At 36.6% G+C, this 23,054-nt stretch overlaps 2 protein-coding genes across 17 annotated transcripts in view; one reads left to right on the top strand and one right to left on the bottom strand.

Moving 5' to 3' along the window:
* Liprin-gamma (liprin protein kazrin) overlaps positions 1-23,054 on the bottom strand; it is a 156,322-nt gene that overhangs the window by 32,107 nt on the left and 101,161 nt on the right. The gene's annotated exons all lie outside the window — the stretch shown is intronic.
* LOC145963070 (uncharacterized) overlaps positions 1-23,054 on the top strand; it is a 250,716-nt gene that overhangs the window by 199,199 nt on the left and 28,463 nt on the right. The window lies entirely within an intron of this gene.

Raw genomic sequence — 23,054 nt, 5'->3', positions numbered from 1 at the left:
GATATCGCCTACGTCTATTCAGAAGTTTGCACGCGCGACGTCAAACGCGCCTTCGAAGTCGCGGCACGAATCACTGAAATTGCGAAACAGAGAAACACCCGGGACACGTAATGTCGTATTTCTTTCGCATTAGGGGTAACTCCGGGGATAAGTAAGACGCTATTTTCTCGGACTACGAAATCGGGAAGGTAAGCAAAGATAGGAGAGAAACGTCTTTGAGAGAGTCTCGGTGCCATTCGGCGCAAATTTTCCATCTTGCGAATGTTTCAATCGAGAGATAAAAATATTCAAGTAAAAAATAAATATTTTTACGGTTCTTTTAATTTTTTTAATGGGTTTTCATTTGTTTAAGACGAAAAAGAAAAATTTTACCAATAAAAATTTTAATACCAGATTTGAAATTTTTGGAATATCTATATGTGTAGTGAAGTATGCTTTATGCAAATCTAATATTTAGTTTTTATAATGAAACACTTTAAGAGAAAAAGGAGAGAGCGAGAGCGAGAGCGAGAGCGAGAGCGAGAGAGAGAGAGAGAGAGAGAGAGAGAGAGAGAAAGAGAGAGAGAAATTCTATTTGAATTGACATGAAATAAATTTCCTTATATCAACAAAATGTATCTTCCGACTCTAAATGTAAATAAGATAGATTTACATAGACATTAATGTTAACATGTAATGCAAATATTAGAGGAAGACTTAATTATAACAAAATTACTAAAATTTTTACATGAGGACTAAAAAAGCAACTTATATATATATATATAAATTATATATATATATAAAAGCAAATTATATATATATATATCGACTGTATATAAAGTTATAAATTGAGATCTTGAAAAGGATGCATTTTCGGAAATTTTGTCAACGGAAAAAGATATTTATTTTTTTTACAAAGAATACAATTTGTATCTACATAACACACCCTCTGTATATATCTATGACATTCTTGATTATCTTCATTTAAAGATAGTTTCATCACTTGTTTATGATACATGCGAGTCTCACGAAGGAATTATTAATCGCACCGGATGCAAAATCAAAGCGGAGCCCTTTAACAGATCAATGAGATTCTACTGTTGTCCGTAATAATTCCCAGAAATGCTAATTTATACGGTTGCAGAATCCCTCATGTCGAATAATAGATGGCTCTCCCGTGTCCGGACTGACGTACGAATTCGTACGTTAGGACAGATCAATGATATAATATGTTCCTCGTAATTAGATGCTATGTGCACCGAGTAAAAAATAATCAAATTCGGAGCGTGACTTTTAACCTTCGATCTCGAATAGAGGATGATCGTGATGCGCGACGTAAATTGTTAATAGCTTGATTCGATTATTTATATAATTTTAAATACACTGAATGATTTCAGATAATTTAAGATTAAGAAAAAAAATATATATATGCATCATCATTAAAATTTAATAATTAAAATAAATCGATAAATAGATTCTAACAATATATAAGCTGTTAAATGCGATGTAGAATTTGGGATTCATTGATGTATTATTTATGACTGTGTACAGGAGAGATTTACATTATTAATGGCTAATTCCTTCCGTCGATAGATGTATTCATTGTTATATTAATATGTCATTAATATCTATCAGATTGATTCACTTACGTGTGTAATTTGAAATCATTATTACTTCTGTTCTATAAACATTATATACATATATATATATATATATATATATATATATATATATATATATATATATACAGGGTGTCCGATTCGTGAGGGACCAAACGAAAAGTAATGATAGATTGGGTCAAACTAAGAAGAAAAGTCCTTTACCATTTTGCAAAATTCGCAATAATTATTAAGTATTAACCAAAAATGTCACATGAAGGTTTAATTTTTTAAATGGAACTCCCTATTTTTTATTATGTATTCTTATAGTTTATCTCGAGAGCTTTCCAAAACACTATAATAAAGTATTTCTTCATTGAGTACTTATCGAGTTATGAGGCTTGAAATAATTTCTTAATTTTACATAAACCATAAAATATCTAGTAAAATATTCATTTTTCGATTATCTTACCTTAATACTTTTATATGCAAAATAATGAGAGGAATCAATTGGTGTAAAAAAAAAAAAAACAGTTGTTTTTAAGAAAAAATATGTAATTGTTAATTGCAAATTACATATTTTTTTTAAAAACAACTATGTTTTTTCTTTACACCAATTGATTCCTCTCATTGTTTTGTATATAAAAGTATTAAGGTAAGATAATCGAAAAATGAATATTTTACTAGATATTTTATGGTTTATGTAAAATTAAGAAATTATTTCAAGCCTCATAACTCGAAAAGTACTCAATGAAGAAATACTTTATTATAGTGTTTTGGAAAGCTCTCGAGATAAGCTATAAGAATACATAAAAAATAGGGGGTTCCACTTAAAAAATTAAAGGTAACCTTCATGTGACATTTTTGCTTATTACTTAATAATTATTGCGAATTTTGCAAAATGGTAGAGGACTTTTCTTCTTAGTTTGACCCAATCTATCATCACTTTTCGTTTGGTCCCTCACGAATCGGACACCCTGTATATATATAATTCGATAATGAAAAATAATTTCTAAAAACGCTTTTGTAATACTCGGAAGAAATAATCGATTTAAAAGGTAAATTGATAGTAAAAAGCGATATACTTCAAAGGACACTTCGGAATTAACACGATAAATTAGACAAAATATTTTCTTCGAGTAACATTTGCGTATCGATTCGCAAAAGTGCTGATATTCGCGGATGCGGTTTCATCGCAGGCCCTGGTATCTCTCGTAGGAAATGCGGCCAAAATTGAACGTTTCGCGGATTCAGGCGGCCGATCGTTGCGGCCCACCGCAGCACCGGAAGCGCAAACGAGGCTCTCTGAAATTTGCAGTCTCGATGCGACCGAAAGCGAATGCCTTTCCAAAGCCGCCGGCGTGCACTTAAGCGGCTTTCGGTAATCGTTTAATGACGCGCTGTCAAACATGGGAAATTTCTAGTTGCGACTTCCTATATTCGCTGCCATATACGAACTCATACACACACATACACACAAGCAAAAAGAATCCTTAAGTTACTACTTTGGGATGGAAAGATTTCATTTTACAAGGAGGGATTTTAACGATCTTTGCGCTCTAAGTATCGAGACCGAAATACGAATGATGTATCATGATTTATAAATGTTACCTTTTCTGTTTCTATCAAACGTGACGTGGAAAAAATTACCACGTCTTATATCCTCTTACTTATATCCTTATGAGCTGAAGAATCGCATCAAGGTCCAAGACATTCAATAGACTTCATAAAACACAGTATCGATTATCGCGATCAATTATCAAGTCGGTAATCGAGCACTATCGAGGAAGTCTCGAAAGCAAAGATGTACTGACAATGAGCGAAAGTAAAGAGGACGAGAAAAAGAGAGAGATGGTCGTCGAGAGGGCCATGATTGGCCAAGTTCCAACGACACAAAAGGATAACGAGAAGAAGAAGGCATCTCGCAGACTTGTTGCGTTCCCAGAGGCGCCTCCACTCTCACCCCTCGATGCGAACGCAACGACAAACGATCGCGTTCACGCCCTCTTCACGGTCATGAACCGTGAATCGCGACGATAAATTTCCGTCGAATGAAAACGAGCGGTGAGCGAAAACCGCCGGTCGCGCGACAGGGTAGTTTCGCCTTTAGTAGCGGACGTTTAAACACCACTGCTCTCTTGTAAAATGTATATACCCTGCCACAGCGCTGTTAAACCGGGTCTCCGGTAGTGTCCGCACATGGTGTTTCCGCAGGAAGGATCAATACCTGGCTAGAGGGCATCTCGATATGGCCTTCTCTCTCTTCTCCGTGTCAGTTACATAATTTTCTCGTAAAAAGCTCGCACAAAGAGATGTACTTGTCTTTTTTGACATTACTCTTAATTAAAATTCTTTCTAGTTATTCAACATTTCAATTGCACTTTTCACGCGCGCGACCGTTAATTTTGTTAAAATAAAAGTCGCCCGATTAATTAAGTTAAGCGTTGGCGAATAATTGTCTTTGAATTATTTGACGCTCGAAGGAATAAATTTGCGGGAGCTCGCGAAATTGTTCGTCGATGGTGAGAATCGATATTGTACAACCAAGTTAGTCGGCGGACAATTTTCGTTTAGTTATCTCACTATTCCGGACAATGTCCGACTACCAACGGTTTCCGGATTATTCGCGCGACCGGAGTCATTGCACAAACGCCGATGTAAATACTAACGGCGAACTACGTCGCGTCGACCGTTTGTCGTTTATGGGAGGAGGGGAAAGTACGATATTATGTTTCTACCAATTTCTATTATGCTTCGAGGGCGGACGCGCACGAGAAACAATTCCGGCGAATACAATCGCTGCGCGAATGCGCCCGTACAACTAAATGAACGATCGGGTCATTAACCGCGCAATTTGTCGTACACGCAGATAATTGGACGGGTGAATCTTTCCGCATGAAATCGGGATCATGGGACGCCGTTGGACGATCTTGCTGCCGGCAATAACGGCGGATCGTTTCACTTTAACTTCTTTAAAAGTGTATCGTCTAAAACCGCGAAACTGTTGGAAAGTCTCTTGGTGAATCCAATTTTCGCCTGGCATCGAGGAGGTAACTGTATCTTAGTAGAGCTTTTTCTACAGCTTTATACAATAGTCTTCCTTGTATATATATTTCAATTTTCCACATTACAGTTTTTATTATCCCTTAACTACGCAATGAAAAATTTTTATGAATTATTAAAAAAAAGTTTCTGCGACTTGACTTTCGAGGTAACGAAGGTGTAACAGATAACGCTACTTCAGTCTTAATTTCGTGAAATCTATGTGTGACTTTTTATGATACAAGTGCAGTTTTTCTTTTTTATTAGCCCTTAACGGTGAGAAATATTTATGAATTATTAAAAAAGTTTTTGTGACTTGACTCTTGAGATTTAGAAGGTATAACAGATAAGGATACTTCATTCTTAATTTTATGGAATCTAAGTATGACTTTTTATGACACACACGCAAGTATAGTTTTCCTTATATTTCATCAATCTTTTTTGCATTATACTTTGTATATTTTTATAATATCTTAATTACGTTTCCTGTGAAAGATTTTTTGAATTATTAAAAATAAAAAGTTTCTGACTTGTTTTCTAACTTTAATGAAGGATAATGATACTTATTCTTCGATTAATTTTACATTCTATGATATTCCCGAGTTGTTAACGAGATCTGGGTTACATTAGCGTGCAAGATGCATGGTTAACGCAACGAGAAATAGAGCTGTTTTATTAAAGAAACTCACGTATAGACCGACAGCTGAGTTTAATGAGTAATTTTCGTGCGGCGGGTGAGAGCCGATGCTCTGTCGCACGCGGTGAGAATGTACGAACGAAAGAGAAGCGAAACGTGCTAACGGAAAGCAAGCAGCAACACCTGCCGCGACCGTTGACAGGCGGAAGAGAAAAAGAATATCAGTTTATTTTCAGAACTGTCGGCAGCAGCTTGCCTCTCAATCGGAAAATCCAGTGGCCTAGTGAGAATACAAACAGTCCGGCAATTAGGGATGGGCGATCTTGAATTGATCTTTTGAAGAATCGATTCTTTTATATCCGATTCTCGATTTTTTAGATCAATCTTACATCTTCGATTAATCCAGTGAATCGATTCTTAAGATTAGAGATCGATCCTAAGAAATAAAAGTATAAAATTCATATTACGCCTTGATTTTTCGTATATGTGTGCATAGCATTTATACAAATTTATTTGAAAGGAAATTTAGTCTTTACTTTAAAGCCGGATCTACAATAGGTAATTTAAGCTCTAAGCCTTAAGAAATTGACCAATCACAGTCAAATATGAAGAGAATACTTGAAAGAATACTCGAGTGTGATTGGCCAATTTCTTAAGACTTAAGGCTTAAATTATCTATTGTAGACCCGACCTTAATCCACAATTTTTTTTTTATATGATGTAAGGAATTGTAAAAAATTAACCAATCGCAGTTGAATGTGAGAAGAATAATTTTGTTTTTATACAAAAATGTGCTATTATTAGAAATAATGTTGTATCGTTATCTCAAAATATTTAATATTTTGTAAAATTAAATAAAGAGATCGATTTCTGATAGATCGATCCTTTAACAGTCGATTTTTTGACGAATCGATTTTTAAGTCTCCGATCTAGATCGATCTAAAAAATCGATTCCTTTGGAAAAATCGCCCATCCCTACCGGCAATCTTCGGTGAATTATCCCTCTTCTGCCATTACGAAATATTGGTTCATTGTATCGTTCAATAAATAGTCGAATCTTCCTGCTGAATTCCAGAGTTGAAATTTGCAAATCTCGACATTTGGACGCGTGTCAAGAATGTTCATTTCTCATCGTTTATGAGAAGAAAATAATAATAAAACGAGAGAAACTTATCATCCATTTATCACTCCGGCAATAATGTCTAATTTTCCGATTAATACGAATTAATATAAGTCTTGAAAGTGGACCGAAATACGATAAGAAAAGTTTGCGGGATTTTTATTTCCCTCGCTTATTCCGGAATATTGACCCGCTCGATAATATTATCGTAAATTTAATCCAAGTAATTTAAGAATTTTGCTGAGAGAAATCACGAGAGACGCCCCCCCCCCCCCCCCCCCGTGAGTTTACCCTCTCTTGCTAATTATGATCGCGAAACTCCGTCTTTTTTTTCCCCTAATCCTTCCCCGCCATTTGTCCGGAGGTCCCCAGGTGTCAACGTGTCGACGAAGAAAGAGAGGGATTTTCATTTCATCGTGAAGTAGCGCATGAAATATGCATCGCTCGATGCATCCACGATTTTTCATCGGGCACATAAACCTTCGCCCCTACTTCCCATCATCCCTGCTGCTGCTGCTGCTGCTGCTGCTCGTCCTCAACTTATGCACACGCATTTCGTATGCCACGTAAATTTACGACGTACAGGATATGAGATTGAGAATTGCGTGTCTTTCGCAACCAAATTAAAAAGTTTCGACTCGATAATTTGGCCAGCAATAATTTGCCATTAATATGATCTTTTCGCTTAACTTTTAGCAGTACATACAATAATGATTGATAACGAAAATTTAATATACACTAAATAATGAGAATTTTAATGTATAATTGCCATTGTGTATAACATTTATTAAAATAACGCGAGAAATTAGCTTACAATTTAATATGCCAGTCACGTTGAGGCTTTTTATTTTCATTTCAATGCAAATCTTTCTGGGTTTGTGTACGAGATGGAAAAATGGAGCAATGTATATCTTTACAATTTTCGCATTGTTTCGCCGACGTTAATATATTAATGTCGTTGCATATCCAATTGCGCTATCTAGAAATTGGAAATAGCAATCGTGCCGGCTTTAACTATGCACATACCGTTGAAACGTCCAACCAAATGCACAAGGTGTACAGGCGCATCGCTCGCTCCAAGATTTATTCTCTCCGCTGGAGAATAAAAGTTCCTCCCAAGTATACTTTACTCTCTCAGATATGTGCCAGCTAGTTATCACTTTGAAACATCTTCGCAATGTATTTTGCATACCAAATGGTCTTTACGCATCCTCTCTTGTAAAGAGGGATCGCATTATCCAAAGTCTTGATCGTTTGTTAATTAAAATCTTTAACGGTCTCCCTCGTTTTCCGGAAATTATTAAGACCATTTGTCGACTTCTCGATCCTCTTCGGGTTTTGTATTTCGCTTTCTCATCAAAGGTATACGAAGTTCGCGATCTTTCGCTCCGAGTTTTCCGTTCGAGTGCTACAACGAAGGAACAAACTTTAAAAACAAAACCCGAGATGAAAGAAGACAAAGGAACGTCATAGTCGGCGAAAGATTCCATAAACGAGCGAGTATCTTCGCGAAGCTAAGCTTTAACGAACGCTCGAGAAAGCTTTTTATTTAAAGACCTTGTCGAGATAATTAATATTACAAATTAAGAGACCTCTTTGAGTGGACAATAAAATAATAGCCCGTTAATTTTTTTCAGACAAAACGTAGCACAAGATTGATCAAAGCGTTCATGTGAGAGAAATGGCTCGATAGATTTTCAGACCACCTGATACAGACAGCTGTCAACCGTGGCTCGTTCGTTCGACATAGGTGCTGCCTGTAACGTACTTAAGGGTCGGCGTTACCCATATCACGCGCACACACACCATATACTGTCCAACTAAGTTAGCCGAGTACCTGGAGCGGTCCAGCATATGGGTCTCTCTCGTTTGAGAGATCGCATTTTCGTTCGCCAATGGACGCGAGGCGATACGAAGTGGCTGATGCTATCGATGTTATTACCAGCGGACCGTCGACCCGATATGGGGTCTTTCTCGCTCTTCTTTTCCCCGTCGAGAGAGCCAACGCTACACTTTGCTCGAAAGATGTTCAATTAACGATCGTCGCATCGATGCGGAACATAAAAGGACAATCGGATTAAAGCAAGAAAAATTAGTCAGCGGAGAGAAACGATCGCGAAAGATAATAATAAAATGAAACATTTCAAGATTTGCAGAAACAAAGGTAATAGTTTTATATATGTATGTATATATAAAACTATATATATATATATAATATATATATATATAAAAAAATATTCAAACGCGCGTCATTTCTGCTGAAATTTCTAATACAGTTATAATAAAATAAAATGGTTATTTTGAGAATGACGTGTATAATACTTCTTTATTTAGAAAATAAATTCTCTTAATTCGATATATTCTCTTAATTCGATATATGAAATACCGCTTGCTATTTTTACTTGGTCACTTGCGCAAATGGTCGGCTACGCGAAATAGTATCAGAGATTGACGCGATCGATAAATACCTTCTTTTTATGCACGCGATAAATCGAATTTACTCGCGCGAGAGCGGAATGACAATTTGTAGTCTCGCCGATACGATTCAGCTTATTTCCCTACGGATTTTTCGCGGTTGCAACTTATTCATTCCTGACGAAGCGAGGCGAGCGCCGCGGCGAGGCGAATAACCCTAGTTCCATATGTGCGGGAATATTTACAGGCTTTCCAAATATTTTCCCTAAAGCATTAATGATAGACTTATTTATCTACATATTCTAGAACTAAACAGTTTCGTTAATATGTTAAAATATATAAAAATAATAATATATGAAAATATTATACATGTTTATATTTATCAATTACATTTAGTTATCCATTTAATATCCATTTTATTGTCATATTATTTTTTACTTATTAATTATCTATTCTTGTCATTATTTATATTTATTTTGCTTTCATACGCCCAAACTCGTTAATATTTTTTTTTTATATTTCTTCGCAATCTTTTCACATGAAACATTTTCGGGAGAACGAGCACGTTTCTCGTGACGCAGGTCGCCGGATTTTTATATATGAGAAATGTGGTATGTGCTAGATAGCAAGATGAAGGCTGTCAGTCGCAAGAGGCGTCGCGGAATGAATTTATCGCGGAGAAGTAAATGGCGAGAAAGAGGCAGAGTAGGATCGAAAAAGATCGTCGAGAGTGACCCTTTTTTTTCCCACGCTCTCTAGAGATATGCAGATGTCGGAGGAAGGAAAAGGATGATGGAGAAATTAAAGTGGACACCGGCGGGAATTTTCTCGGCGCGGAACGAGAAAAAGAGAGAGAAAGAGAGATGGAATTTCCATGAACGAGGAGCGCCGTGCTGCATTCATGATTATTAACTCCATTTTCATTATTGATCTGGGCGGAAATTTTCACAGAACATGGACATTTTCCGTAAAATTTTCATAATTTTCGCGTCATTCAAAAATGTAGAGAAAATAAGAAAATGGAGAGAAGCTTGAGCATTTTCTCGCATCGACGTGCATCAACGCGTCGAAAGAAATGCGTCGAGCGTAAAGATTGCTGAGAAAGGGAAAGAGAAATTTTTTTTTTTTAGACTTCAACAGAGGTCCTGTGAAAGAATAAAAGTGACACAGGAAAACAAAATAACCAGACACGCTCGGAGAATTTCCTCGACTTGTTTGAGCAGAAACGACAAAGATGTAGTAATTATTAAGTTTGTCCTCTCTCGGATGGTGAGAACGTAAGATGAATAGGTCACGAAGCAAAGTAGAGCGTGAAGGAAAGGGATAAAGCGAGATAGGCAGACAAACAGAGAAAGAGGGAGAAAGAGAGGGAGAAAGGGAGAAGGAAAAAGGGATGACGCGGAGATAGAGTGAGAATAGAACGAAAGGTAGATGGAACGTCGTAAGGAGACTGCAGAATGATGCAGTAGCTGCGCATTACCGAAAGCGGCAGCCGCCACTCGAATTTATGAAATTGCAATTCCGGCCACCTCGTTGCATCGCGTCGGAGCAATTTGTCTCGCGACGTACGGAGATAAAATAATCCGACCCTCTCCCCACTTTCTTCCCCCTCCTCCTTCCCCTCTCTCTGTCGGCTTTTACCTCCGCACGTCACCCGCGTCGCGACGCGGAATCGCGTCGTTGTAATTGCAGCGGTTCGAGTCACGTAGAGCTGATATCGATTTCCGCCTCGAGCAGCGACAATTCACAGGACAACAGGACGATTTTCAATGCGTGCAAAATGTCCCAAGATATCATTGACGAATATACAAAGGGATGTAATCGGATTTAATTGAAGGATGTGGGCGATAACGAGATCTAATTTCCGAATCTTTGAAAAATCGAAAAGAAAAGAATCCCTATAAGTGTACATTTTTTTTTTCTTTCAATAAATATAGAAACAGGTTCGGAGAATTTTCTGAAAAGAAAGTCTCTTGAAAAAAAAAAATGCGCTAGAATTAAATTTTTTCAATAAAAGAAATAATATAAAAAAGAAAATTATATCGATCAATAATTTTGTAGTAGAAAGAGAAACATCGTGATTAAAGCTGCGGATAAAATTTCAGATTCTGAATGATGCTTGCTATTTGTTAACGCGCCGAATGCTCTCGATAGCATTAATCGAATTCTTTTCGCTCGAGAATCACTTTACATATTTTCAGACGTAATGGCTTCATCGAGCAACGCATGTGTGGCATTCCTCTCGTTACACGAGATATTTGCATTCGTAGATACCGAGTGCTATCAAACGTATATCCGCTTCGTGGAATAATCATAACGTATGCGATACACATGTAACAACGTTTTATTATTAATGAGCAAAACGGAATAAATATTAAGGAGGATGAATATTAAATCAACAAGGCCGCGAGTGATATGAAACATGTATTAGCGTCGTGCATTATTCCGCGAATCCCAGGAATCCCATGAAATGCTATGAACAATCGCGGATGTCAATGAGACACGAATATTAATCGGATTAATCGCATTTAATCGGATAAATTGGACGCGATAAGGACGATAACACAGGTCTACAAAAAATGGGGTCATGATTGTTGTTGGGCAGCTGGGGGTCATTTCCGAAGTAATTTTCTGCGTAGAATCCGAATCCGAGATATTTGCATCAGAATTGACCCATTACGTCAGGATTTTGAGATATTTGAGGTTATATACTCGAAAAATGGCTTTTTGGGCTACTTTTGAGGTTATGTACAGGACGCACAAAATTTTTTAGCTCTTTTCTTCTAATTGCATCATTTAGTACTACTCTTTCCCTTCAAAATGAGCTGTCGAATGGTCATCTACGATTTTTCCTTGCAAAGTTACGGCCATTTTAAGATGACATGATGAATTCCAAACCCTGCGCCGTTATAGCCCAACAACCTCATGAGCATTCACATTAAACCTGTAAACTTTGAACTATAAACCCGAAAACCTGAACTGAAAACTATATATATGGGTTTGATGGAGAATCTGAAATCAGATTTTGAAAATTCAAGATGGCGTAAAATGGCCGTAACTTTGCAAGGAAAAATCGTAGATGACCATTCGACAGCTCATTTTGAAGGGAAAGAGTAGTACTAAATGATGCAATTAGAAGAAAAGAGCTAAAAAATTTTGTGCGTCCTGTACATAACCTCAAAAGTAGCCCAAAAAGCCATTTTTCGAGTATATAACCTCAAATATCTCAAAATCCTGACGTGATGGGCCAATTCTGACCTCGGATTCGGATTCTACGCAGAAAATTACTTCGGAAATGACCCCCAGCTGCCCAACAACAAAACCTTGTAGACCTGTGTAATTCTTAGTTCGATGTTATTTTTTTCGGCGTTTTGAGTGATGGAGGAAAAAAAGAAATGCACTTTCGAGGAGGGATGGCCACTCGAGTGAAAGGACACGCGGCACGTGCTACCATTTAAAATGACACCCGCATCGCGGGTGTTTCCCCGCCACGTCGTTTCAGGTTTCTAATGTGGGCCAAACTCGCAGCATCCGAGGCAAACCTGTTTTCACTCCTGTACGAGCATCGGAGTACTTTCGTCTCCAAAAAAGGAAATCGTAGAACGGCATAGTTCACGATTATAGTCGGCTTAAAATAGAAAACTCAAACGTCGCGAACGAAGACCTGTTTCTGCTTCTCTATCTCTAATCTTAATTTATTTCTCTCAGTCTCGCGTGAAATATCATAACATGTATTTAGCCAATGGAGTTGTGATATGTACTAGAGTTGATTTCATTTTCTTTAGAATAGAGAGCGTCGAAATTCTCCCCGTGTTATTAATAGGAAGTATTCCGCGAGATGTGCTCGAGTATGGCAATCCGCCCTACTTCGAGAAGAGGCGGCGTCTTACCGTTATTATGGTGTTGCATACACACAATAAGTTACAGGTAATCACAGCGAGTATAATAAACGTGTGCAACAAAGTGCCCTGCGGTTTCGAGACACGTCTCATCAGTTATTGTTGCGCCGAGTTAACGCGACTAATTGTAGATATAACGATGCGCGCGGGTGCATTGTAAGCTTACATTAAACATGGTGCTTATGCGACTTACGTAACTGTTTATGTCTGAAGTTCAGGTCTCATTTAATCGCGTGTTCACATCCGAGGACGCTCTCTCGGCGAGCCTCGCGTAATTCTCAAAAACGATTACCGCCTCGTCTCGTTAACTGTTACGAAACTTGGGTTACAAAACTGTTACGATGCTTTTCTCGCGTATACATTTTCCTCTTCGCACAACAAGTGCTACATTAAATAAAATAATTTTCAAAATATGTAGACTGTTACATCTGTTTACCGCCTCGTTTCACACCTCTGTTTTAACGAAAATTTTGTTGAAGAGTTGTAATTTTTCAAGATGATTTAAAATAACACAGGCCCACAAAAAAAAAAGTACCCTGTGCTGGCGATCTGACTAGGCTAATCTTATGTATTTTGGCCCGCTGAATTCGAATCTGACGTCAGAATTGCTCCATCACGTCACAGTTTTTTTTTAAATCTCAAAAGAGAAAGACGAAAATTTCGTAAAAATCGACATTCTAGGGTAGTAAGACTGCGCTTTTTGAGGAAAAAGTTACCGAAATCATATTTCCATGTATTTTCAGGCATTATAAATCCAAATCCGATTTGTCACACCAATCATACCATCGATTCCATTAACATTTGTCATGAAAAAGTAGCAATCTTCCGTATTCCGTATTTGATTTTAGTTCATTCATAAATCTTATATTGGAAAGAATTAATCTTATATTCTCCAAGTCCAAATTTTGAGAAAAATTTTTTCAAAACTTACAGCTTCTAGCTGTTGAGTTCGTATAAGATGCAGAAATTTCTTTATATAGATCACAAACCTCTTTTCAAATTAATTTGTCTTTAAAGCGCTAGAGGTACATGAAAAAAAAGATTGTGCTATCTGGAGGTAAAACCCTATCTTAATATCTTCGCATCTTGATAAATAGAATCTGTTTGCAGTAAATTTTAGGTGTTACAACCTGAAAAAAAAAAAAATGAGCACAAAAAAAATTGAGCACAACGTTTATATTCTAGGTCGGATTTGGATTTATAATGTCTGAAAATACATTAAAATATGATTTCGGTAACTTTTTCTTCAAGAAGCGCAGTCTTATTACCCTAGAATGTCGATTTTTACGAAATTTTCGTCTATTTTTGAGATTTAAAAAAAACTGTGACGTGATGGAGCAATTCTGACGTCAGATTCGAATTCAGCGGGCCAAAATACATAAGACTAGCCTAGTCAGATCGCCAGCACAGGGTACTTTTTTTGTGGGCCTGTGTAATTAATGTAAATTTTGAGGGTCACATTAAAAGTCCATTTACGTTTCACTGTCAGTGATATTTCAGTATATTTTTGTATAAATAACAGCGTATAAGATAAAGAGAAAGAGGGAGAATGTCAATCACAACGTTTTTCGTCGTTTGTGATAATTATAGCGTAAATGTATTATTCTGGCATGCTAAGCTTATATCCATCTGTCACATTCCGAAGAGGTTCATTGCACTCGGATCTACCGTGGCACTAATCGTCGATTAATAATTCCCAATGCCCGATTCAATATTTTAACACAATTAACGAAAATAGCAACGTTCGTATCTTAATACACACACATATAATTATTAATATAATATGTATAAAAAAATATAATGAAACTTTGTGCAAGTTTGATTAAGAAAATATATGTACATAAATGTGCCTTATTTTTTTGATAATTAATTCTTTAAAATAATTAATTTTAATACTTTTTTCAAAATGTTATATATACATACACACATACACATACGCATCTCGATGTTCTGGTTCATATTTCCGCCTTCTCGATTCGGATAAATTTGTTTGCCGGATTCGTTTTGCAGAAAAAAAATTTCGTTCGTCGCGAAATGTCCAACTACGAGGAGAAAAAATAATTTCCGCGTTTCTATTTTCTCGTTTTTATATAAGATACAGCAATGAAAAATATCAAAATAACACGCTGGCAATTCATAAACTCTTCATGTCGGTGTACGCTCATGTATTTTACGGTAAAAATATTTGTCGCGAGTGCCCAGTTTACGTGCTAATGATGCATCCAGCTGTAATGCATAATATAAAACAATTCGCACAGTAATTTTATGAATAATCTCGATGTGAAAAATTTTGATGATAAGTGATCGCTACAATCCTTTTGCGAAATAAATTTATGTATTTCATTAAAATGTTTTACAAATAAAATAAAAATATAATTGTGCCATATTAATATTGATAAAGAAATTAACAAAATCTTTCTTAATCTCTTAATGTTGATGAATCCAGTTAACTTTTGTGTATTAAAATCGCGCGCAATGAGATAATTTTTTGTCATAATTCTGATAAAATGTCATTAGCATAAATTTTCCCTCAGTCTTCGAATCCAATGATGGATGGTTTCCATCATGTCGCGCGTCATGATACTCATTTGCAAACTAGTTCAAGGGACCGAGCTACCAGGCAGGGCGCGTTAGGGGAGAAAGAAGGCGCCGGAAGCCCTCGGTCTTTTGAGGATCGCGCGGGCGCGGTCTAAATAGCCAATTCCATCGCTTTGTCGTGGACGAGGTCCATGCCGCAAGGCGCGCTTCAAATGCAAATACGGAGAGCGCCGGGCGCACAAATCGACCGGCTTAACCGCTCCGCCAGTCGGCGGCAGCCAAGTATGAGGCCCGATAAAAAGGGGAAAGGCAATTTCCTACTCGTCCGCGGAGCTCGCGGAAGTGGACGGGAATTTCGTATAAACGCGGAGGTAAAAAAAATATTAAGGAAAATGTCAACCGGCGGACTGTACGCGAGGAAAATTACGAGCTCGCGACAAATTTCGAAACGAGTCTCGAGAATAACACGAAGTGATGAAAGGATCTACGCAGGAATGGGCTCATAGCGTGGTCCATAATATGATTTGTCTCTTCCGCTTTTTACAAGAGATCGTCAATATAATCGAGAGAATGGTTAAGATTTTGAAAATTTTCGATTAAATTGGAGTCCGTGTGATATTTTGTACACGCGCACATTGAGTTTAACTTTGCAAGCGAATCGACAAATTTCTCAAACGTAAGTAACATTTTCCTACGAAACAGAAGAACATTCAGAAAGTGTATATGCGTTTTTCCGAGATCAACACGTATTTACATACACGATTTTTCATCTGCTACATCTAAAACAGATATCTAAAACAGATCAAATATTTCGTCTACCCAGTGGTTTCTGGCTTTGGCAGTATCGATTTAACGGAGAAATATTCGATATCACCCGCATGTTGCGTTTGCAGAGACAAGATAAACTATTCCAAGAATAGTACAATAGAAAAGAGAATTCCGGTATATTTGTTAATCCGCAAAGTTGTTTTTCAATTCGAATTTAATCTAAATCACAACATGATACAATGAAGTAAAAAATTAATTAATTTAGAATAAATGTAAGCAAAAGAAACTCTTATCACTTTGATATATATTATATTAACGTATAATAATGTATTCTTAATTTTTTACACGATAACTAATTACTTTATTATTAAAGAGAAAACTTTTTTTATTAAAACTTTTCTATTAAAACTTTTGTTAAAATGCTTGTTTAAGTAATTTTATTGATAAGGATTACCAGAAACGATATTTACCGCGTTTGAAAGGATGATAAATAGATTGCAAATGTAAAATTTTAAATGTACGCGAAATATATGAGTGTCGCGTATTTTAACGATTTATATATTAGATTTAAATATTATTTCGCATTTCGATTCAATGACAGATGGAGTTTCTTCTCTCTCTTCCTCTTGGAAACAGTTTTATAATATCGTGCCACGCGATATTACAGCCGAATTAAGCGACGCAATTAAAAAGTTAATCGGCTGCGTATGCACGGTTGGTTTAAATATTATCCGCGCAGTTCCGCATAACGAAATTCCATATCTCACGGTTGGTAGGATTGCAGAAAAATGAGAGAAAAAGAAGGCTGAGCGTGCCAGATGGATTTTTCGTGACCTGGTTTTCGCTCCCTTTCTCCAGCGAAACGAAATTGAAAGAAATGCAATTTTAATTACTGCCGATGCCACTTGAATCCCTGCGAATTGCCTCTATATTTCCGTTATATTGAATTTTCAATATTCATATCTACAAAATTTTGACGCTAAATTAAAAATCTATTATTCTTGAAACATCAATTTTTTTTCACAAGTAATTATGTAACGTTAATTTCTTTCCATTCTCTATGTGAATTTTGTTAAATGCTTTATCGAAGAGAGAAAAAATCGTTAATATCCTCTTTTATGCAATATGTTGAATATGTTTCTAAAGCAGTTAAATATTTTTCTCGCCAATGTACCTGTCATATATTTTTCTGCATAATATTAAAATATTCCGATTGCGCGTTCTCTGGTGCAAAATTAATTGCAGTCGGTGCGAAACATTCCCAGAGAAATCGATCCCGAAATCATCCTTTACACGAGCAATCCCGATGACAAAAGCTACATAAAATTGTTTTCGGCGAATTTGACACATTATCGTAAAACCGCTATCGAATCGTTTGACTTATTGCTTCACATTATTTGGTTCGAAATGGTCCATCCATCGAAATGCATTGTGCAACAGCTGTGAAAGGGAAAACATCGATGGATAGGAAATAGCAGCATGTCGCTGTCAAATCGGCTTACGCAACTTCGCGTAAGCTCTGTAACCGTATCCCGTTGCTATTTTTCTAGAAAAAAAAAGAATAAAAAAAAGAGGGGAAAAAACAGAAAAACAAACGGACAGGCGGGCTTGAAAGTAGCTGACGGGCGACAGTTTCTTTCATCTCCCCCGCCAGCCAAAGAGAATTGGAGTGGAAGCGCAATGACAGGAGTGACGCGCGAGTTAAAGGGGGTTAATCCATTACGGTTACTGTTAGGGCACGTGAAATACATGATCCGTGCTCATGAAAACAACACGCGGTGCGCGCGAATACGTTGTTGCGGCCATTCACGCTCGTGTAAAGAATCATCGTGACTTTCACAAGCGTGATCGACCAGCGGCATCCTCCGCTCCGTTATTTTTTATTCATGTCGTATATATACGATGATATGTAACGCAAAGAGAGCTCGAAGCTTTAAATAACTAATATTTTAAAAAAAGGTTAATTTATAAAGAGCCGTGAATAATTGGAAAATATCGAACATAAAAGTTCAAGCATATAAAATTCTATATGCATTCTTCGCGTGTATTATTGCTCGTAATTAATCATATTACTCTCATCGTTTATTAATTAAGAAAAAATTTCAATTATAGTTGAATAATAAAACTGTTATTAAAGTATAAAAAAGGCGTTTAATAACTGTAATAAGCTCTTAATTCGACGATTCTAGTCTGAAAAAAATGTTCGATGAATATGTATAATTAATAATATAAATTAATAATAGTTAATGTGTGTAATAATATAATAAATAATTTAAATAAATTAACAATGAAAATGTTATATAATTTAATTCTTACGTTCCTTCACATATGTACATAACGTTGATTTTATCTCGAGTGCACTTTTTCAACTTCCCAACTCTAGCGCGTTTCGCGGCTGTCATGTAAACGAAATTTTTACATCGCCCGGCTTTCGCGTGGACATTTCGTACTAATCTAAACGCCTCGTAAATATTTCCCTCGTAAAAATGTGCCGAGGGTCCTTCGCAAATTGCGAGCAACCGAAAAATGCACTCTACATACGTTTAGTTTTTCTATGCATAATAACTTCGTTACGGGAGGATATAAACGACAAATGTAGCGAAAAGAGCGCGCTATGTAAATATATTGAACTATATGATATGAATAAATTATTTCATAAGTTTTACAGTCGTAAATATTATAAATGAAAATGAAAAAATGTAAAATGGGAAAACATTTTATAGACGTGACGAATATACTATACGTGTATATCTACGCTTGATTTTGTTAGGCTTTGGTATATGATTCCAAGATCTTGTTATGAATGCAGTATCACGCCGCGAATCATTCGGTCTTGCTCCAGATTTGCTTTTGCATACAACACAAACTCCATTTTCTCTCTCTCTCTCTCTCTCTCTCTCTCTCTCTCTCTCTCTCATCTAGGCAAACACTTTAAGTTCGTTCAAGTTATGACAAGAGAGGCATGTATATCGAATTTCGGGCGTCCAGAGACGAGAGATATTCTTGATCAAACAAACAAGTTGTCTAATATGTAGCGTGCAACTAACTGTGTTAATAACGCGCGAGAAGCTTCCATCTTTGAAAGGAAATATTATCGATTCTGACTCCTTCATGTTGAACGTAAATAAATTTTAAATAAATAAAAAAATAATTTAAAATAGAAATAAAATATTCTCTCTCTCTCTCTTTCTCTTTCAATACAATTTTTAGAACGTTTTCGCTGCTATATAACATCGAAGTTTCTTAATTTTTTATTTTACTATGTGTGATATACATTTATCACCCATTAAATCATACGAGCAAAAGATCTTATTTCCGGACATAAAGATTGTCGGATCAAGCGACACTCACGATCTCTCTCGTAAAATCTGCGACTCTCGAGTAATAAAAAATCGCGTTTCACTTGATGTAATGTCCACTTTGCGAGCACAAGGACTGAGACTGTTCACTACTTTTCCAAGGTGATTCTTTTTCCATAGTAATCGTTGCCATATTGTCGTTTGCTGATTTCTTTATGGAGCCTGATTAATCGCGCAATTTATAATAAAAATATTTCATCGCTGATTATCTTTATTCTTTTGTTACATATTTAATGATTTGACATAAAAAAATAAATATCTTGAGGAAAAGTTACAATTTTAAATATTTGGATTATTAAAAAAATACTTTAATATTCCAAGTATATTATATGGCTATTATGAAAAATAATAGAGTGAAAAATATTTTATTCATTAACCTTTAAATCCACAAAGAGAAATTAAATATTTTCATTTGACATTCTTCTCTTTATTTTACATTTTATAGACGAAGGAGAAATATTTCGTTCAAAAAAAAAAATAAAAAAGGTCTACTTTCCGCATTTCCTGCACTCAAGATAAAACAGAGATGGGAATAAAAAGCACACACACATGCGAAATCGGTGGCTCTCTTATCGTTTTGTCGTCATTTCATCCCTCTTCGTCATTTTATGGCGATGTTTGTTCAGCCGCTAAATGGCATCTACCTTCTCTTCTCTTGATGAATCCTCTTGGTTTTCTTCATCCGCTGCCTCTCCTCTACCGCGCTCTCGTTGCGGCTGTCATTTGTGTGCACGATATCTGTGATTACGTGCGACGGCTCTTAATGCATGCATTTTAGTTTTCAGCGTGACGTTCAACATTAATTATTAAAGATAATAACGCAAAAGAGATACGCGGTTATACATTTCACATTGTGTAGTTTTCGAATATTTAATATGTTCCCATTAATAATCACCAATTTTTTCCAAGCAATAGCGCTTTTTAGTATTTCATACCATGTCAAATATTTATAAGAAATTTAATATATATATTTTACATAACTGTGTGTGTACATATATATATCCATTTTTTCACATATGCATTAATTGAGATTTTTAAAATTTAAATATTTAGCACACATAAAGACTTCCTTTTTTCCCTTTTTCATTGTATTGTAGATAAAATATATTTTACGAGGGTGGTTTGAAAAGTCCGTGCAAAGTCAGAGAGATGGCACCACTGTGTATCGAGGTTATTTTCAGTTAGTAGATCATATCTTGGAATAGTTCATCTCTTAGAAGAACACACACCAAGTTTCAGTCAGATAAATTTATTTCTCTGTGTTTGGCGTTCGTTTGAATTTATGAAGTCGAGTGATTTCCAAAAAATGGATGAAAGAGAATTTTGCCGCAAAATTGATAGAGTTAAGATTCCAACTCGTTCCGCATCCCCCCTATTCTCCAGATTTGGCTCCCTCGGACTACTACTTGTTCCCCAATATGAAGAAATGGCTGGCGGAAAGGAGATTTTATTCAAACGAGGAGATGATTGCGGAAACGAATGCCTATTTTGCAGAGTTGAACCAATTCTATTATTCGGAAGGGATCAACTGGAGCAGCGTTGGACGAAGTGTATAAGCCTAAAAGGAGACTACGTTGAAAAATGAAAAAGGTTTATCCCGAAAAATTAAGTAGTTTTCATTTTTGCACGGACTTTTCAAACCACCCTCGTATATCATATATATATATATGAAATCATATAAAATTATATGCGATGCATGAGATTACTTTGCCGAAATAATATCGGAGAGTTAATATACAAGTACCTTTGCTATCTTTCCACTCCAATCAATTAGTCAAGGAGTGCGTTCAAGAATAGAAAATGATAGATTGTGAGGGTTAAGTGACATACTGGGCTATTATATTGCACCTCTCCTACCGTACATTTTCAGTTTAAGTGACATACTGGGCTATTATATTGCACCTCTCCTACCGTACATTTCCATATGAATCAAATCAACAAGAAGCGCGTCTCTACGACATCGTTGCCGTACGTGTCGTGCGTAAAATTTAAGCGTCAAAGATTCCACTCGCCGAGTAGTCGTATTTCTTTTCTCGTCCCTCGTAATTTGCGTAGATACGCTCTCATTATACAAGCATCGTATTTTCTTTTTTTTACCCGTGAGGATGGCCACGCCACATACGCGCGCAAGGTCGTCCCTCGGGAATGTCCTTATTACTCTCGACATCGTCGAGCGCATACTCCTCCTTTCCGTCCCTCTCCGTCTCCTCTGCCTCTCGTTCGCACTCGCGTTTTTTTTTCCTCCAATTTTTCTCGCCCGGTCGAGCGTTTCTCCGATCGATACGATCGACCACGTTGCCACCGGGTACTGCACGCAACTTTGACGACTCTCACGAGACCCCCGAGACGACCGTCGATATTTCGACGCGTGACACACCCGCTGTCCCGAGTTTATGTTACTCAAACTTATCAAAAATAAAACGAGGGAGATATATATTTAAAGTTGGAAATTTTACAGAGCAGACATACTTCCGAGGAGAGTTCGCGACGCGCGCGTTTCGGACGAGGAAAGCCGTATCGTTCTCGTAAACTTTTGCCCGGCATCGGCCTCGCCAAGGTTTCCGGCGACGCAACCAACGAAGCCGGAGTTTCAACTCTGAGATATCGCGGCGCGTATCGATCGTATACAGCAGCTGGGAAACTTTGTTACCGGCTCCGTCAGCGTATCCGCTCCACGATGCACGTTTAGGCGACATTACATATGCCCGATTCATATGCCTCGTCACGTTTCTCCTTTTCTATGTGTCCTGCGACTATAGGGGTTCCCTCATCCCCTTGGGTTCGCCTTCCGCAGTTCATCTCTCTCTCTCTCTCTCTCTCTCTCTCTCTTTGCTTCTGTTAGTCTCTATTTTCTCGCGTGGATACGCGCAGGAGATCGAAATTCAAACGCGAGTCGCATAATGGGGCGATTTCGCCTTGAAACGTCGACTGGAAATTCTCCTTCCGCCGGATATTGCTCGGCGGCCGATTGATCATCTTTTGGGTACCGGAGACGCGATTGAAAACGCGACATGTCCCGATGTCTGACTCAAAGGCGATTGTGACGCACGCATAAGAGCTGTTTGTACCGTCGAAGGGATAAAAGGTAAGCAATTTTTCAATACATAAAACGAGTAAGGTAAGGCAGACGCGGTCATTGACGTTTGAACGCTCGATGATTTCGCGACTAATACTCTTTTGAACTAAATCATTGAAAATCACACTGATTAAGATAGTGACAAAATTTCACTCAAGATCAATGAGCATTTCAATGTTTAGTTCTTCAGAAAACATTCACATTTTATTTATGTTTCTCTATTAATTATAGCATTCAAATTCATAATTATATGCGTACTACCCTTCTTTATTTTTTGATAAATTAAAAAAAAATTGAACAAGATTTAAATTCAGACATTTTTCAAACAAAATATATTGCTATGTATGTACGTGTATATGTGTGAATTTATTTTATATATTATATATTACAATACATAAGACCCATTTACCCACATAAGAACCATTTCACTATTTGTTTCATTTGTAACTAAATCTATTGCTTATTAGTGATAATAGACTGATTTTATTTAAGAGTATATATATAAGTAAAATCTTCTAAATAACAATATTACAATAATTATAAAAGTTATAATTACAATAATTATAATAATTATAATAATAGTAAGAGAAAAGCTATATCGAATAAAAAAGAAATATATTTCA

This window comes from Camponotus vicinus, unplaced genomic scaffold, assembly GCF_025532165.1.
Source record: "Camponotus vicinus isolate PSW18456_S1 unplaced genomic scaffold, iyCamVici1.0 SCAF_12, whole genome shotgun sequence".
Classification (NCBI taxonomy): domain Eukaryota; kingdom Metazoa; phylum Arthropoda; class Insecta; order Hymenoptera; family Formicidae; genus Camponotus; species Camponotus vicinus.
The sequence above is the reverse complement of the archived record's forward strand: the minus strand, read 5'-3'. Positions and strand labels throughout refer to the sequence as shown.